Source organism: Rana temporaria, chromosome 3 (assembly GCF_905171775.1).
Source record: "Rana temporaria chromosome 3, aRanTem1.1, whole genome shotgun sequence".
NCBI lineage: Eukaryota > Metazoa > Chordata > Amphibia > Anura > Ranidae > Rana > Rana temporaria.
This window is the reverse complement of record NC_053491.1, coordinates 339,206,900-339,217,026: the sequence shown is the minus strand read 5'-3', so window position 1 is coordinate 339,217,026 and position 10,127 is coordinate 339,206,900.

Genomic DNA, 10,127 nt, shown 5'->3' with positions numbered 1-10,127 from the left:
TCTACCTAGATTTGTGACTATTATTGCTACATATACTGAACTGTACTGCCAACCACATCGAATTATGCAAATGTTTCATTTGATTGAAAATGTATTTCTCTCAAATGCAGCTAAAATGCCTTCTTATTGACTGAACATATAAGTGAACAAAATGTGCAATAAAGGAAACTCTGCAATACACCACTAATGTGAGAATGTGCACAGCCAAAAATGTTTTATAGTGTGAGTGTAAACCTGATTATCTCCTGAACTAGCAGTTAGGGAAAGTACTCTTCCCGTTAAGCCTCGTACACACGCTCGGTTTACTCGGCAATTCTTGCCGAGTAAACCGAGCGCGTGTGCAAGGCTTTCAGGTTTCTCGACAAGAAAACTGCCCAGAATCTACACGAGAACAATTGAGTACATGTGTGTTAGCTTCCTAGGCATAGGTAGGGTGTAGCAAGATGGGGTCGACGGTATCGAATGTGACGAGCGCATGCTCGTCGTAGTTAATGACATCACCGCGTTTGTTCCATTCAAAAGAACAGCGGTTCTTTTGAATGGAGTGTCTGTATACTCGGGCAGCAAGAGATTCTTGCCAAGACTCTCGTCAGGAAAAACAACGTTTTTTTCCTGACGAGATTCTGGCCCATGTGTACAGGGCTTTAGTGGTGCAAGTATAGCTCCCCCTCAGTATGTTACGCACCCGGTGGCCTGGGCCCCCAAGTACCTCAGTTGTTTGGTTAGATCATGGAGAACTAATCGCTCTTTGCATCTGGAAAGCTGCATAGACCAGAGAATGAAGAAGACATGGTCTAGATGTCTAGGATCAACCATCATACATAGATAGAGAGCTTGTAGGCGGAAGTGGGCATCCAGAATGGAACAGACCTTTCATTCCATTTTGGGGTGCCTTGGGTTACAGTAAAGCCCCAGCAGCATAATCTACACCTCACCATGACAGGGCGCTTGCACCCAGCAGCACTATACAGTGAGCTCAGGAGTATCAAAGTGATCTTCTCAGCAAGCTGCAGTTGGGGGAAGAAGGAGTTTAAGTAACAATTTCCTGGCATGGGGCACTTGCCAGGATAAAAAACATTTCCCAGCAACAAGTAAACCCAATCCCCAAGCTGCTATGCATCCCATGAAATGGTACAAGTGTGCTAAGATTGGTGAGGTTACTTATGTTTATTTTTAATTTAGAAAAGCAGAATCCAGAGTGCTCAACACATGGTTACTGGGAGTGTATTTCCTAAAACCCTTCTTTCTCCCCTTCTTTGCCTCCTGCATCATCAATCAAAGGTAGGTTGGTGTCATCCTTGTGGCTGGGAGAAATGTCTTAACATTGATAAATTGAAAAGAAAGCAGCTAGTGTTTGAAAACAAGCTGAGTTCTCATATCAGCATATTACCAACAAAAATTATTTGGGTGTAATAGTTCACTACATCCATTCCTGTGTGCATTCAAGGTCTAATTTACAATTCTGTATACAGTGCACCTTCAAACGTTCCCAAGGACATGCATAGAACCAACTATAACCTAGCATAAGACCTAACAGCACACAAGGGCACTATGCCACTCTAATATGTCAGAGTGTTAATCAGTAATTAACGTACAAAGAGGATGGACAGAATGCAAATGTTCCCCACGTAACTATGCATTGTAATATTTAATAGTATTGGTGATGAGTACATTGCAATGTTTTAATGGAAATGTAATAGTCCTGCCTTAATGAAACCTGTATAAGTACCATTGTAGTGTCTAATGGAAGCCTTAATACATTTATTAACATTAATGTACCTGTGGAGGACATTGGGAAATAGACTACAAATGTTGGATTTTAAGTAAGAGCAGGAAATATCCACTTTGTGGTGGTGCAACTCCAACAGTAAAATCAATGAATGGGGCTACTATTGTTTTTCAGCAATCCTTGTGGTAGCTGCTAATACCAAAGGGTACACTCAGTTGAACAAAAACATTTATAATTAAATTTACAATTAAATTAAGCGCATTTTACCTGGCTTTTCACTGTACTCCGAGCGTTGCTACAAGGCTCTTGTACATGGGCTGTATGAGCTGCCCTTCCTCGCCATGTGTAGCAGTGTGCAGATGGTTCAATGAGAATTGTGTGGTAAGACCCCTCAAATCTAATTCCAATTACCTGGATTGAAATGTTAAATTGAGTTTTGTCCTGTATGAGCAAGTGGGTTGGACAGAAGTCGATCTACTGATGTAAAACTGTACTGGATGTGAAAATCTATAGTTCAGAGTGAATAGAACATGCTGTTGAACTTCCAACAAAAACAAAATACAATTATGGACACGTACCTCAGGCCAGGCGGGCCACGAGGCGTGAACGACAACCCCTGAATGGCATCTGTCCCTTAAGTACCTATCCCCAGCATGCACAGCGGGGCGACCACTCCCACTCATTCACTTCTGAGGGGAACACCCAATACACCTTGACCTTGCTGCTGCCACCCTTGGCCTGGGGTGGTAATGTACCCCCTAGGCGAACAGCGATGGAACTCCCAGCACAGCCATGGCTGGAACAGAGGCTAAATTTGCCATAAATCACACTAGCCTAAGCCAAATAACAGCTCAGACCCTACTAAATTTAAAGCAGCATCTGTTCAACAGGAGCAGAGCGCTACACAGTTTATACAGCATGCCAGGAAAGTGACATATACCCACCTCGAGCCTGCTGACTGGACAACGAAGGAGCAGCAAAACTGTCATCTTCTGAATTATAGGCCCTAGAATGGATACAGTGGTGTCCTCTCAAACCCCAGTTGAGCAGTAAATGAACAACAGAAGATGTGGTCATCTCTCTGCTTACTTTGCTCTCTCCAGCTATCAGCATGTTTATTGTCCACACATACAACAGAGCCTTATTGACACTTCCTCTCCAAGTGCTGTTGTGAAAAAAAAAAAGGCTGACGTCATTTATTTTTATGAATACACAGCTGCATTAAATTGCACTTTTAATATCTGCCTGGAATTCAGCTTAAAAAAGGACCAAACTTCTTGTCACAAACAAGCCTGTCCATATAAACTGAGCTTGCTAAATATACTCCGCTGCTCTCCGTGGTATAGCGAAGGACGGTGACCCCTACTGCAGCATTTCGAAGAAACAGCAAACACTCTCGGGAAAATAGGATCGTCTTAAGACCTTTGATAATGGAACATCTCCCCTCTGCTCCCCATCTCTTCAAGCGGAGAGAAAGCCGAACAGCCTGGCAACTTTTTCCTAAACGTTTTTTGTGTCAGATAAGTGAAAGCTTCAAATATTCATAATCCTTAATCTTTCTTTTTGAATGCAAAGTATTAATTTTAGTCAGTGCTTCAGGGCCTGTCACATCTGTCGCCCTGCTCAGACACTGCCTAGGGCACGTTAGAGCATGCTGTACATCTTGCTGAGATTGCCCACATTGTCCTGTCCAGAATCATAATGATTGAGGAGAGCACACACATTACAGACAGCCTTTGTATCAACCTTTAAAGGGAAACTATCTTGTGAGTTCAGAGAATAGAGACCCTAGCATAGGCTGTAATGTCCACTAGATCAAAATGTAGTGTTTGCTGCTAGACTGTAGTCAGCCTGAGTCTGTTTTATGTTATCTGGGTTTTTGGGGTTTTTCCTAAGCCCAAATACCTTGTGTGCTTCTCCTGTCTCCTAGACCTTGCTTGGTGAAACTTGTTTAAGGATGTCTTCCTTTTCCCTATCATACATTGCCTGGATAGAATGTAGTGGTGGAAGGTCCCTTGCCATTCAGGTATGCTCCCCAGGGAGAATGTAGCTACTGGAAGGTCAAGTTTATGGTTCTGAGGTCTACTGCCTGTAGATTGATGCTAAAGTAAAGTTCTCTTCAGATGGTTGTTAGTCTGGACTTAAAGGTAAACAATTTTGAAGAGCCCTAACCTGGTCTGTGACAGAGCCTGAAGAAACTTAAAGGGGTTGTAAAGGATTCCCCCCCCCCCACTAAATAGCTTCCTTTACCTTAGTGCAATCCTCCTTCACTTACCTCATCCTTCCATTTTGCTTTTAAATGTCCTTATTTCTTCTGAGAAATCCTCACTTCCTGTTCTTCTGTCTGTAACTACACACAGTAATGCAAGGTTTTCTCCCTGGTGTGGAGAAGGCCTCTTGAGGGGGAAGGGGGTGAGCAGGAGTGTCAGGACGCCCAGTAACACACAGCTCCTTTCTCTATCTGCAAAGTAGAGAGTGTCCTTGCCTGCTCGCCCCCTCCCCCCTCAAAGGGCTTTCTCCACATCAGGAAGAAAGCCTCACAATACTGCGTGTAGTTACAGACAGAAGAACAGGAAGTGAGGATTTCTCAGAAGAAATAAGGACATTTAAAAGCAAAATTCGAAGGATGAGGTAATTGAAGGAGGACTGCACTAAGGTAAAGGAAGCTATTTAGAGAATATTTTTTTTACCTTTACCCCCTTTAAAGGTAGTTGCCTATCTGGGTCTACAGAGTTTGCGTTAGCCTGTGGCAGAGACACAAGATATTAGAAGATACTACCTATTAGAGGGATTTGTGCTGCTGTGTTTGGATATCCTTTACCCCTGTAGCAGGTACTTCCCCAGACTGATCTAATCTATGATGGGAGAACTGTCTGCTGCAGCAGTGTGGGCTTTTTCACCCCCCCCCTTTCTCTATTCACACAGACAGTCATAACTGCTTGTTTGTAAACTTCCTATTGGAGGTTGTCTGTAAACTCCCTATTGAAGAGCTGAGCCAATCATCAGACAGCAGCACAGGACTGTGGGGGAGGAGATAAAAAGCCAAAGAAACTAGGCCAGAGCCTCTTTTTGCCTGCACCCCTATCAGGAGAGCATCTCCTGCACTTTATGTGTGTGTGGAATCGTGGCCTACCAAGGGGCACACAACCTACAACTCCAGCCCAGAGGAACAGATTGTTCATGCAGCTCAAGCCCAGAGGAACAGACTGTCCATGCTAAAGAAGGACACCTGCAACAGCTCAAGGACAGATGCCCACTGCGATACACCTGCATCTAAGATCAATCGATCACTCAGAGGAGGACCGCTGACTGTGTACAGGATTTGGTGAGGGGGCTTTGCCCAGGTACCTTTAATGTTTTCATGGAATACCACATTCAAATATTGTCCACAGAGCTCCTACATTGCCGGTGAAGATAATAAAACGCAAAGCTTTGCTTCCAGGACATTACCGCGATCGCTCTTAAAGGGGACACACCACGGGTATTGAGATTATTTCACTGGGTGTGTACTAGAGGTATCGTAGGCCGGCCTGGGGTTCCCCTTTAGCCACAGCATCCCACACAAAAGTCTATTTAATCTGTACATATTGTTACCTATTGCTTTCGTTATTTGCATAGTGTTCCTGACTGTTTTCTCTAAAATGTTTCAACCAAGTCCTGGGTACTTACACTTTTCTTCAAGTAAACTACAAACAGAACTGTGTTGTGTATTCCTGTTGAGTTATTCCATTAATCATATTGCTAGGTGTGCCAGAGGGGCTGGGACAGTTCATTGGGGTTGAAAGGCAGAGTAACGGACTGAACAAACAAAAGCAGCTCCCTCTGGGGTTTGCTACACCCCTAACCCATTCTCTTTAGATTGAGCAAATAAAATAGCAAAAGGAAGATTGACAAAGAATGTTTGTCTTTGCTGGTGGGTCGGTCAGTGTCTGGGTGTAGCAACAAGGCAAATCACCAGAAGGAAGACTAGGAGGGCCCATTGCTACAAGTGAGTACACATTGGCCCAGATTCAAGAAGCTATTGCGCCCGCGCAACCATAGCTGTTTTGCTCCCGCGTAGCGAATGCCCCTGATTCAGGAACATCGCTACGCGGACTGCAGCCTAGGATATGACAGACATAAGCCTCCTTATGCCTTCATATCTCAGGCTGCATTCTTGCGTTGGCCGCTAGGGGGCGCGGCCATTGTGATCGGCGTTTAGTATGCAAATTGCATACTACCACCGATTCACAAAAGTTGCGCGGGCCCTGCGCACGCAAGGTACAGAGTTTCCGTACGGCGACTTTAGCGTAAGGCTGCTCCTACTCATAGTAGGAGCAGCCAATGCTAAAGTATAGCCGCCCTTCCCGCTCGTGAAATTTAAATTTCACGTCGTTTACGTAAGTGATTCGTGAATGGCGCTGGACGCCATTCACGTTCACTTAGAAGCAAATGACGTCCTTGCGACGTCATTTGCCGCAATGCACGTCGGGAAAGTTTCCCGACGGAGCATGCGCTGTTCGCTCGGCGCGGGAGCGCGCCTAATTTAAATGATTCCCGCCCCCGGCGGGATCATTTACATTAGGCGCCCTTACGCAGGGCTAATTAGCATAGCGCCCGCGCAATTTACGGAGCTACTGCTCCGTGAATCGCGGGCAAATCGAAATATTTGCGTGGGCGCAGAGAAAAATCTTTGCTCTTTGCCCACGCAAATATTGTGCGGATCTACCTGAATCTGGGCCAGTATGTGCTAGCTCACACTTACTATTCTTGTAGGTTCCTAGAATGAACCAGTGCAGATGGCGAGCAAAGCACAAATTCCCGTTAAAAGAAACCTGGCAGGACAAGAACAGAGGAGCTGCTGACTTAGCGTTAAAGATGCATTCGCCAATAGTGTCAGCTTTATCTTTGCTTCACTAATTTAAACTAGATCAAATGTAACAAAACCTGATGAACACATGCTTGTTCCTGGCCAGTGACTCGCCAATTAGTAAACTGAATAATGTGCCATGACTCTTCTCTTATAATGGCATAGTTGAGTTCCTCAGTAGACTCTACTATTCGGTGCTGGTAGTGCTTAATGATCCTGTAAAGCTGAAAGAGAAAACACCACATACAATTGGCACTGTGTGAAAAAACAAACAGGAGGAATTTTACAAAGCTTCAGGATCACTGCATTATCATGTTTTTTTTTTTTTTTTCAGCTGAGCTCAGCATATGCAGAGTCAAGAGAAGACGTTACAACATGACTGGTTTTGCTTGTAACCATAACAAAGTGTGTTTATGCATGAAATTGCACCAGCTTTCACCAAGTGTTCCTTGCTCCATACAGACTTGATCATACAGTGACCCTTATATTTCCTGAAATGAAATGTCATCATTTATTACTTTGCATTGTTCTGACGGTAAGCACGGTTTTTGTTTTCTGCAGTATGGTTCACCAAGTTGTAAAGGTACAAAGAAAGAAATAAAGATATGTCTGTACCATTTTTGGTGATACGACACTGTTTTACTTTAACTGACAATTGTGCGGTCGTGCGACGCTGTACCCAAACACAATTGATGTCATTTTTTCCCCCACAAATAATGCTTTCTTTTGGTGGTATTTGATCACCTCTGTTTTAATTTTTTGCGCTATACACAAAAAAAAGAGCAACAATTTTGAAGAAAAACAAACAACATTTTTTTTACTTTATGCTATAAAACATACCCAATAAAAATATGTAAAAAATCGAATTACCTAATCAATTTAGGCCAATTTGTATTCTGCTACATTTTTTTTGGTAAAAAAAAATCCCAATTAGCGTATATTGATTGGTTTGTGCAAAATGTATTGTGTCTACAACTATGGGATAGATTTATGGACTCTTATTTTTCTTTACTAGAGATTTCAGTGATCAGCGATTTTTAGCAGGACTGCCACATTGTGGCGGACAAATTAAACACTGAGTGACACTTTTTGGGGATCAGTGACACCAATACCATGATCAGTGCTAAAGAAAATGCACTGACACTGTATAAAATGACACTGGCAGGGAAGGGGTTAACATCAGGCACAATCAAAGGGTTAAAATGTGTTCCCTGGGTGTGTTTTCTAACTGTGTGGGGGATGCTGATACTAGAAGACAGAGAGACAGATCTGTGTTCCTGATTAGTAGGAATTAGGGATGAGCCGAATACCCCCTTGGCACGAGAACATGCAAACAGAAAAAAAATTTGCGTGAACATGCGAACACTGTTAAAATCTATAGGACACGGACATGAAAAATCAAATGTGCTAATTTTAAAGGCTTAAATGCAAGTTATTGCCATAAAATGTGTATGGGGACCCGGGTACTGCCCCGGGGGACATGTATCGATGCAAAAAAAGTTTTCAAAACAACATTTTTTTCAGGAGCAGTGATTATAATAATGCTGAAGCAATGAAAATGAAATATTCCTTTAAATATCGTGCCTGGAGGGTCCCCTTAGTCTGCCTGTAAAGTAGCACATCTTTCCGATGTTTTTTACAGTACCGCAGCAAAATGACATTTCTAAAGGAAAAAATTGAATTAAAAATTCCTTGTGGTTGTAGTGTATTGTCGACTCCCATATGGATATTAGGGGAACTCCACAGCAAAAATGTAAAAAAAAAAAAAAAAAAAAAAAAGGCATGGGGGTCCTCCCAAAATCCATACCAGGCCCTTCAGGTATGGTATGGATTTGAAGGGAAACCCTGCACCAAAATAAAGAAAAATGGTGTGGGAATTCCCCCCAAAATCCATACCAGACCCTTATCTGAGCAAGCAGCCATGACAGGCCAGGAAAGGGGGGGCAAGCAAGCTCCCCCCTCCTGAACCATTCCAGGCTGCTTGCCCTCAACATGGGGAGGGTGCTTTGGTGTCCCCCCAAAGTACCTTGTTCCCATGTTGATCGAGACAAGGGCCTCATCCCCACAACCCTTGCCCGGTGGTTGCGGGGGTCTGTGGGCGGGGAGGGCTTATCGGAATCTGGAAGCCCCCTTTAACAAGGGCACCCCCAGATCTCAGCCCCCCCCCATGTGAATGAGTATGGGGTACATTGTACTCCTACCCATTCACCAAAGAAAGTGTCAAAAAAGTAAAAACCACAGGCGAGTTTTTGACAATTCCTTTATTTAAGGAATGTCTGCGATGTCCATCCATCTTATCTTCAATTACGGCGCCCGACTGTCAAAAAAAATATATGAAAGAAAAAAAAAGCTCTGCCTCGATGGGAGACGTCCAGCGACTGCTGTCTCTTGGCTGTGACAGCTGTAATATAGGCAAGGGCGGAGCCATCTGGTGACGTAAATGTATGACCCTGCCCCTCTGACATCACATGACATCAGAAGGGGCAGGGTCACCCGGTTACTTCACCGGGTGGCCCTGCCCTTGTCTACACTGAATATCTAGGCTACACTAAAAGCAGAGTAATATATATATATATATAAATATAAAATACACTGCCACTAACTAACTAACTAACCTGCCTACCTAATCTAGCTATATATATCTCCGTCCACAGTCACACACTATACATGGCCGCCATGGCCACATAGTGTGGGGCGGGGACTTAGTCCCCCTGAGCCATGATTGGCCAAAAGGGACCCTGTTCAATTTGGGCTATCACAGCAGAGCGTGCTGTGATTGGCCAAAGCATACAGGTCAGGTGCATGCTTTGGCCAATCATCAGACATCATTATGCAAATTTGCTGCGAACGGCCCATAATATTCACTGTTTGATGAGCACCCAGACCAGGGAAAACGGGCAACGTGCAGGTAGATTGTTTTGCACAGCCGGCCCGCCCTGACGCAGTTTATGTGCAATGGGCAGTCCGGAACTGGTAATGCAAATACAGTATCAATATAGGACAGACAGACGTAGCTGGAGGAGAGCTGCAAACTCATGTCTGCTCAGTGACCTCCAGAAATTAAGATATATCTGTGAGCACAGATGTATCTCCTTTTCTATTGCATAGTGCAAGTCAGTGACCTGAGTTTGTAGCTCTCCTCCAACTGTGTCTGCCAGCCCCATGTTGGCACTGTATATCAATAAGTAAGTATTTAGCATTTTGCACAGTAGGGACTGGCCAGAGGGGGATCCCTTTGACACAGTTGGCCAGCCTAAAACGCCAGGAGATAGTTGCCTTGGTCAATTGTTTGGAGATCAATTGATCTTACCCTAATTCTGGAATTGCTGCACTTCTCTCTTTTATCACTGGGTGGCCGGGTACCTAGTGACATCAAATAAGACAAGGGCATTGCAAGGACAGATTACGAATGGATGGGGGTATCTCAACCATTAGGCAGGGATTTCTTTGGGTCCCTTGGCCTTCTGGGACAGCCTATTTATTTGGGTGGAGTGAGGTGATCTGTGTTTTGTGCCACCTGAATGGCTGTCTGGGTGGACATGGGTTGCT